Genomic DNA, 10,224 nt, shown 5'->3' on the forward strand with positions numbered 1-10,224 from the left:
TGCCCCTTTGTAATGTCAACATGACAATTAGCAAAGCATGCACACACAATATGTTAATAATCACCGTGGGCTGAGGGTAAATGTGGGCTGAGGGTAAATTTATGTCTGCAACAGTGGAAATAACTACTTTGAGACAGCATGTAGGGATCTCTTGCAATATTTGCAAACTTGCATCTGTGGTTTCTTGTTCCTACTTCTGTTGCATCTAGTTGAGAGACCAATTTGTAATTTAGTATCTCTGAAAATACCTCGCAATTGCCCTTCAGTACTACCCTCGGGGCCTTACGAAGGATTACTGGGTTACTGCCAGTGGAATCAAATATGATTGCTACGTTCAAGAGACATTTTTAGGCAGATACTTAAATAGACAAGGTGTAGAAGGATAGGGTCCTGGCACAAAGGGCAAATGCGATTAGTACAGATGGGCAAAAAGGTTGGCATGGAAGTGGTGGGCTGAATGGCTTGTTTCTGTGCTGCAGATTCCTATGGCTCTATAAATAAAATGTGAACTGAAATCTTAGAGGGAGAGTGCTACCAAATGAGCTGAAATGTAATGGAATCTGCCTCAGGAAGTAAGCGAGCCCTGCCAAGTAGGATAGGCTGTTCCTGGCACATGGACAGAGCCATCTGTGTCTGCAACATGTTGATATAGACCATGCGCTGAATCAAAAGTCCTAAAGAAATCTTCCACATTTTCTCCTTTTATCATTCATGATATAGATATGCAGCAGATGATCACATCCCTAAACCCAGAGGGGGAAATCACTTTGAATTATTGCAATTACATCATTAGTGTCATAGAGTCTTTAGACTTGGTGTGGAAACAGGCCCTTAGACCCACCGAGTCAGCGTTGACATGCAATCATCCCGTACACTAGCACTATCCTACACACTAGGGACAATTTACAATTTTTTACCAAAGCCAATTAACCTACAAACTTTACGTCTTTGGAGTGTGGGAAGAAACCAGAGAACCCATGCAGGCAGTGTTGTACTGTAGAGGTGGATTGGTCTAAGACCTTTGTCTTGCAGCTTTGTGTTCATACAATGCACCATATCAATGGCATTCTATTACAGTGCTCCAGGACTGATATTGAACAATCCCCGCTGCAGTGAAAGCATAAGGGAGTGATCCCACAATTGAAGGGATGTATCGGAGTTGCCGCCTCATAAAGGCAGCCAATATCAAAGACCCACATCACCCTGGCCAGGCACTCTTTTTTCTACAATCATTGGGAAGAAGGTACAGAAGTCTGAAAACCATGACCACCAGGTAAGAATAGTTTCCTCCCTACAACCATCATGCTCTTGAACATTATACAACACTAACCTCAACTATGAACTTCTATGAACTGTTTTTGGTTGCCCGAAAGTCAGATTTTTTTTGCATTGGTATGCGGTCATTAATTTATTGATTTTTCCTTTATTATACATTATCTAAGCATATTGTATTTACAGGCCCGTTATGCTGCATGTTATTGTTCTGTTGTGGGTACACATTACAATGAATCATTCTTGACTCTTGAGTGAAATTTGATCCCGTGAGTTTTCTCAGTTAGATTTGGGGACATCTTCTGCATCTTGACAGTGCCTTGTTCTTTGCCTGTGTTTGGATTATGGTGCCCCTTTCTCTCTTCTTGACAAGTATTGCAGGTTGCTTGCTCTCATCCCTCCTCCCCATTCCTTTTTATATAATTCAGTTGCATTATTCAGCTCGTTATCTTCCAGTGTCCGCAAAGGGCCCTTACTTGAAACGTTAATCTGTCCTTTCTTGTGACAGATGGTAGAACACCTGCTGTGTATTGCCAGAATCCCCTGGTTTTATTTTCAAATGTTTATGAGAAAAAAAATCTGCTAGTTAAGTGATCATCAATAAAAAATGATCACGTTCCTAAATGCATAAAGGTTAATTCAGCTTTTGATCCGCTCCTCCAGCAATCTGTTCATATAATTGTGAACGCAGGATGTATTGATAAAACAGTGTACGTGGTCCAATATAAAGTAACGGCATTAAACAGCAAATATCTGCAGATGCTGTAAATCTGAAGTATGGATGTTGGTTTTAGATTCAGATGAAAGGACACATGCTTCAGATGTTTAATTTTCCACAGATCCTGCCACAGGTCCTGCCAGCCTTGGAGTATTTCCAGGATTTTCTGTTTTTTGATAAAACTTCCATTGGGTCAAAGGGTCAGACAGCACGGAAACAGCAACGTCCATGCCGATCAAGATGATCATCTAAGTTAGAACCATTTTCCTGCATTTTAAACCTTTCCTATCAGTGTACCTGTCTCTATCTATCTATCCATCCATCCATAACTAAAACTCTGATCGTGTGCTCTTCCGGTTTGCGCGTTTTTCTATTTGTGCAAAAAATGGTACGCGATAGCGCTACGATTTTCCGTCAGCTCACTCACTGTTCTCCTGTGCTGCGGGTGCAACAAGTTTTGTTCTGATTGGTGGTATATTGTAAAAGTTCGTGAGGTTTAAAAATCGTAAAAAACATGTGTGCGCAGATCGATCTCCTCTCCTGCCAGTCAGCGGCGTGCGGATTAGTCTCTTCTCCTGTCACTCCCCAGTATAGCCCGCCCCTTCCTGCGCCATCTGGAGCTGAGGGTGGCCGGCGGAGGTCTCCAACCAGACACAATTTTCGGAGGGACCGGAAGCGGCCCGGCTTCGTAGATGTCACCAAACAGGAAGCAGAGAGTCTGATCCCATCCGTGACCTGGCTGTCTCATTGGTCTGTTCTTCAAAATTAGACTGTTTCCAACCCATTACTCTACCCATCCTTGTAAAACTGGTCACCACCATGAAACCTACTACATGCCCCCTCGATGTTGTCCCCTCTGCCCTTCTGAAGGATGTCATTACAATAGCCAGTCCCAGCATCCTCGCCATCTTAAACAGTTCTCTGGCCATTGGCACTGTTCCTACCTGCTTCAAGCATGCGGTGGTCCAGCCACTCCTGAAAAAACCTAACCTCAACACCACCTTGCCAAGCAACTACAGGCCTATTTCAAAACTGCCTTTCCTTTCAAAAGTCCTTGAAAAGGTAATTTTAAGTCAACTTATGCCATACCTTCACCAAAATACTATCTTGGAAACTTTCCAATCAGGTTTCAGGGCTCACCACAGCACAGAGTCTGCCTTGTTGAAAGGTACATAATGACCTACTTCTCACCATTGACTCCGGTGACAGTGCAATCCTGCTCCTTCTTGACCTCAGCGCAGCATTTGATACTGTCGACCACACCATCCTAATTGACCATCTCCGGTACGGAGTTGGTATTGATGGCACTGCCCTGAGCTGGTTCATCTCCTACCTCAAAGGTAGGAGTTTCTCTACTAACATAGGAAACACTTTCTCCTCCCCAGCTAGCCTCTGCTGTGGGGTTCCACAAGGTTCCATCCTTGGCCCCATTCTCTTCTCCCTGTATATGCTTCCCTTAGGCCAAGTCAGTCAAAGGCACGGCATTTCCTTCCATTGCTATGCAGATGATACACAACTCTATCTCCCCCTGAAGCCCAACAACCGATCAAATCTACTTAACCTTTTCCACTGCCTCGAGGATATAAAGTGTTGGATGGCCCAGAACTTCCTCCAACTAAACGAGAGTAAGTTTGAGGTCATCATTCTCGGCCCCTCGGACTCAATCAAAATGATAGCAGGCAACCTTGGAAGTCTTACCCCATTATTCAAACCTCATGTCAAAAACCTTGGCGTGATATTTGAGTCAGCATTGAAATTTGACAAACAAGTCAATGCCGTGGTAGCTAGCTTCTTCCAGCTCGGATGATAGCTAAGATAAAACAATTCCTCCAGTTCGAAAAGATCATCCACACATTTATCTCCTCCCGCCTAGATTACTGCAACTCCCTTTACACTGGCATCAGCCAATATTCCCTGTCCCGCCTGCAACTGGTCCAAAACACCGCAGCGAGACTCCTGACGGGCACCCGATAAAGGGACCACATCACCCCGATTCTGGCCTCTCTCCACTGGCTCCCTGTGCGGTTCCGAATAAATTTCAAGATCCTTCTTTATGTTTACAAAGCCCTTAACGGGCTCTCCCCCACCTACATCAAAAGTCAGCTTACCCACCACACCATCTCCAGGCCCCTCAGATCGGCCGACTTGGGGTTACTAAACATCCCGCGGTCTAAGCATAAGCTCAGGGGCGACCGGGCCTTTGCGGTTGCAGCTCCTAGACTGTGGAACAGCATCCGTCTTCCCATCAGAACTGCCCCCTCCATCGACTCGTTTAAGTCGAGACTTAAAACTCATATTTACTCTCAAGCCTTTCTTGACGGCCTCTGAGGGAGGGCTATATATATGTATTTATGTATGTACTTAATCTATGAACCACTGTTGTGTAACGTTAGTACCTCCACCAATGTAAAGCACTTTGGCCAACAAGAGTTGTTTTTTAAATGTGCTATAGAAATAAAAGTGACTTGACTTGACTTGATCCCGGCGGAGGAGAGCGTCCAGTGCCCGCTGTGAGTCACAAACGCACCTCCATCACAACGATCCACAGCTGCAGCCCCTTCCCCTCTGGTCCCCCTCGCTGGCTCCTGCCCCCCCTCCCCCATGATACCCCCCCTCTCCCCCATGGCTCTTCCCCCGTCTTTTCTCCGAGCTCTCCCCCCCATCCCCCCCATCCCCACACACCCACACATATAAAATGATCAGTGGCATCGATAGAGTAGACGGTCAGAACCCTTTTACCAGGATGAGAAAAATCAAATACTAGACGGCAGAGCTTTTAGGGGAGAGGGCAACGTTTAAAAGAGATATGCAGGGTATGTTTTTCTTTTTTTTTCCCCACACACAGAAGATGGTGAGTGCCTGGAACGTGTTAACCGGGGTGGTGGTTGAGGCAGGTACGAAAGTGACATTTGAGATGTTTGGATACGCACATGGATATGCAGGGAATAGAGGGCTGTGCAGGGAGACAAGAGTTGGTCTTATCTTCATATCCAGTGCAGACATTCTGGACATAAACACCAGTTCCTGTTCTGTACCATTCTATGTTGTATGTTGCATGTGTATAAAAGGGCTTCAATCTGAAACCTTGTTTCCGCTCTCTGTCTGCAGATGCTACTACATTTGCCGTGCATTTCAGCATTTCTTGCTTTTACTTAAATATAACAGGATATAATTTTATTACTTTATTTTAGACTTTACTTTAGAGATACAGCGAGGAAACAAACCTTTCGATCAACTGAATATGCACTGACCAGCAATCACCCCATACACTAACACTATCTTACACACCAGGAACAATTTACAATTTTACCGAAGCCAATTAACTTACAAACCTGTACGTCTTTGGAGTGTGGGAGGAAACCAGAGCACCCGGAGAAAACCCCCGTGGTCACGGAGAGAACGTAAAAACTCCATACAAATAGCACCCGTAGTCAGGACCGAACCCGGGCCTCTGGCGCTGTAGGGCAGTAGCTTTACTGCTATGACACCATGCCGTCCCTGTTTATGTGTATAATTCTCTAACTTGCCATCTTGACATCTTAACATTATCTGTCATCTGTTCTGGCTAAACTAATCTCCTGCTGATTGGACTCTGTCATTAAAAGGAACGAGAATAGGTTTCTTTTTTTTAAATTTAAAAAAAAAATTTAATTTGTATTTTTATTAGAAGCAATGTACAGTAGTATAAAGCGCGGCATATGACAAAATACATTTTGTGTACAACTTCTCTTTTAAATTTAACAAGAAAAATGTAGAGCAAGAGAGAGAGAGCGAGAAAAAGAGAGAGTGAAGAGTGAAGGAAGTAGTGATGTGTAAACCCCTAGAGTACCCGATGGGCAGTCCAGGGGTGAACAAGTGAAAGCCTGTAGAAAAATAGAGATAAAAATCCATAAAATTATTTTAAAAAAGAAAGAAAAAAAAGAGAAAAGAAACAGAAAACAAGAGAAAAAGAGACCCTTGTGTAGGAATATACCTGCTTCATATCTCACCACACCCATCACCCAGTTCGTGAATCGGTTTATTTCCAGAGTTGTGTTGTGAGAATAGGGTTCAAAGCCAGGGGAGTAAACAAAACTAACAAAAAAAAACAATGGAATTATGTGAACATAAGATGATGAGCCAATAAGGACAAATTCCAAGATTTGCTTCTGACTAAATAAACTATAAACACAATGGGCCAGATTTTACCATAGCAGTGAATTGATGGCACCTGCCCTCAGTCAAACTTACACTGCCAGACTTTGATTTATGTTCATCAGTGATATGAGCAGAATTAGGCTTAAGCTTTCGATCCCCTCATCTAAATCATGGATATACAACGTGAAAACAGCCCAGCACCGACACCTGCGGAATACCACTATTCACTGGCAGCCAAGCAGAAATAGCCCCCTTTATTGCCACTCTTTGCCTTCTGCCATCCAGCCAACGTGCTATCGATGCTAGTATCATTTCTACAAGTTTCTATTATACAAAGAACAAAGAACAGTACAGCACAGGAACAGGCCCCCTTCAGTCCACGATATCTGTGCCAAACACGACGCCAAGTTAAACTCATTTCCTCTGTTTGCATGTGATCCATGTTCCTCCATATCCATGTTCCCTTCTAAAAGCCTCTTAAACGTCACTATTAAACCAGCTTCCAACCCCATCCCTAACAGCACCCTCTAAGCACCTCCACTTTCCAAGTGAAAAGTTTGCCTCGCACAACATCTTAAAACTTTCTATATCTGGCCTTAAAGCTGGGCCCTCCCGTCTTTGACATTTCCACCCTGGAATAAAAGTTTTACTGTCTATCCTGTCTATGCCATGCATAATTTTATATATTTCAATCAGGTTCCCCCTCAACATCCAGAAAAAATTCAATCCAAGTTTGTCCAACCTCTCCTTGTAGCAAACACCTTCTAATCTAGGTAGCATACGGGTAAACCTATTCAAGAGTGTCAACGGTATTTTATCAGAAGTGATTGTAGTAGAATTAGGCCATTCAGCCCATCAAGTCTACTCCGTCATTCAATCATGGCTGATTTATCTCTCCCTCCTAACTCCATTATCCTGCCTTCTCCCCATAACCTCTGACACCCGTACTAATCAAGAATCTATCTATCTCTGCCTTAAATATATCCACTGACTTTGCCTCCACAGCCATCTGTGGCAAAGAATTCCACAGATTCACCATGCTCTGACTTTAAAAATTCCTCCTCATCCTTCCTAAACGTACCTTAATTCTGAGGCCATGACTTCTATTCCGAGACTCTCCCACTACTGGAAACATCCTCTCTCTCCGAGCCTTTCACTTTTCTGTACATTTCAATTAGGTCCCCCCCTCATTCTTCTAAACTCCAGCGAGTAGAGGCCCAGTGCCGTCAAATGCTCATCATATGTTAAGCTATTAATTCCTGGGATCATTCTTGTAAACCTCCTCTGGACCCTCTCCAGAGCCAGCACATCCTTACTCAGATATGGTGCCCAAAACTGCCCACAATATTCCAAATGCGGCCCAATTAGCGCCTTATAGAACCTCAACATTACATCCCTGTTTTTACATATAAACCCTCTTGAAATTAATACATTATTGTCATATATGCCAAACAGAACAATTAAATTGTTACTTGCTTCAAAAGGTAGACAAAAAAGCTGGAGAAACTCAACGGATGAGGCAGCATCTAGGGAGCGAAGGAATAGGCGACGTTTCGAGTCGAGACCTTTCTTCAGACTGATGTCAGGGGGGGGGGGGAGGGCGGGGAAAAGAAAGGAAGAGGCGGAGACAGTAGGCTCTGGGAGTGCTGGGAAGGGGAGGGGAAGGAAGGAGAAAGCAGGGACTACCTGAAATTGGAGAAGTCAATGTTCATACCGCTGGGGTGTAAACTACCCAAGCGAAATATGAGGTGCTGTTCCTCCAATATGCGGTGGGCCTCACTCTGGCCATGGACGAGGTCAGAAAGGTCGGATTCGGAATGGGAAGGGGAGTTGAAGTGCTGAGCCACCGGGAGATCAGATTGGTTATTGCAAACTGAGCGGAGGTGTTGGGCGAAGTGATCGCCAAGCCTGCGCTTGGTCAAAGCGATCGGCAAGCCGGCACTTGGTAAAGACTCCATACCTTTCCTGCAGTGGGGCAACTAGAACTCCACACAATACTCCAAATGCAGCCCAACTAAAGTTTTATAAAGCTGCAACATTACTTCATGACTCTTAGTGCATTCAGACGCCTTCAATTTTTCCACATTTTGTTACGTTACAAGCATTATTCATAAATTGATTAAATTCTTTTTTTTCGATCATCAATCTACACATAATAAATTATCCCATAATAAAAAAGCAAAAACAATTGTTTTGAAATTTTTGCAAAGTAATTAAAAAGAAATAACTGAAATATCACATTTACATAAGTATTCAGACCCTTTGCTTTGTCACTCAAAATTGAGCTTCGTTGCATCCTGTTTCCATTGATTATCCTTGAGATGTTTCTATAACATGATTGAAGTCCACCAGTGGTAAATTAAATTGATTGGACATGATTTGTAAAGGCACACACCTGTCTATATAAGGTCCCACAGTTGACAGTGCATGTCAGAGCAAAAACCAAGCCATGAAGACGAAGGAATTGTCTGTAGATGTCCGAGACAGGATTGTGTCGAGACACAGATCTGGGGAAGGGTATAAAACAATTTCTGCAGCATTGCAGGTCCCGAAGAGCAAAGTGGCCTCTGTCATTCTTAAATGGAAGAGCTTTGAAACCACCAGGACTCTTCATAGGGCTGGCCGCCCGGCCAAACTGAGCAATCGGGTGAGAAGGGCCTTGGTCAGGGAGGTGACCAAGAACCCGATGGTCACTCTGACAGAGCTCCAAAGTTCCTGTGTGGAGATTGTAGAACTTTCCAGAAGAACAACTATATCTGCAGCATTCCACCAATCAGGCCTTTATGGTAGAGTGGCCAGACAGAAGCCACTCCTCAGTAAAGTGCAAATGACGGCCCGCTTGGAGTTTGGCCAAAGGTTGCCTAAAGGACTCAGACCATGAGAAAGAAGATTCTTTGGTCTGATGAAACCAAGATTGAACACTTTGACCTGAATGCCAAGCATCACATCTGGAGGAAACCAGGCACCGCTCATCACCTGGCCAATACCATACCTACAGTGAAGCATGGTGGTGGCAGCATCATGCTGTGGGAATGTTTTTCAGCAGCAGGAGCTGGGAGACCAGTCAGGATCGACGGAAAGATGAACAGAGCAAAGTACAGAGAGATCCTTGATGAAAACCTGCTCCCGAGCGTTCTGGAACTCAGACTGGGGCAGAGGTTCACCTTCCAACAGAACAACGACCCTAAGCACACAGCCAAGACAACGCAGGGGTGGCTTCATGACAAGTCTGTGAATGTCCTTGAGTGGCCCAGCCAGAGCCCGGACTTGAACCCGATCGAACATCTCTGGAGGGACCTGAAAATAGCTGTGCATCGATGCTCCCCATCCAACCTGACAGAGCTTGATAGGATCTGCAGAGAAGAATGGGAGAAATTACCCACCAAATACAGGTGTGCCAAGCTTGTAGCGTCATACCCAAGAAGACTTGAGATTGTAATCGCTGCCAAAGGTGCCTCAACAAAGTACTGAGTAAAGGGTCTGAATACTTATGTAAATGTAATATTTCAGTTATTTCTTTTTAATTACTTTGCAAAAATTTCTATACACCTGTTTTTGCTTTTTTTATTATGGGGTACTGTGTGTAGATCAATGATTTAAAAAAAATGGATTTAATCCATTTTAGAATAAGGCTGTGACATAACAAAATGTGGAAAAAGTTAAGTGGTCTGAATACTTTCTGAATGCACTGTATACGCAATGCGCTGACCAATGAAGGCAAAGATAATAATGCAATCTGTGCCTGCATATAGAAAGGCTTGGACAACATTCAGATATGGGTTGATAAGTGACCCAACAAGTGCTATCTCCAACGTGAGATTCTAAATATGTACACTTTAAATGCAGTCAGCATTATCATTGCTGAATCCCCCTACCATCAACTTCCTGGAGAGAGTCAGTATTGACCAGATATACAACTGGATTAGCTGTTTAAGTACTGTAACTACAAAAGGATTCAGAGCCTGGATATCCTGTGTTAAGTTGCTCACCGCCTGTTTCCCCAAAGCCATCTCAGCATTTGCGAGATTGAGATTTGTGATAAAATTCTCCACCACTTGCACGGCTGCGAGCAGATCTAGCAACACTTGAGAAGCTTA

Source organism: Amblyraja radiata, chromosome 2 (assembly GCF_010909765.2).
Source record: "Amblyraja radiata isolate CabotCenter1 chromosome 2, sAmbRad1.1.pri, whole genome shotgun sequence".
Classification (NCBI taxonomy): domain Eukaryota; kingdom Metazoa; phylum Chordata; class Chondrichthyes; order Rajiformes; family Rajidae; genus Amblyraja; species Amblyraja radiata.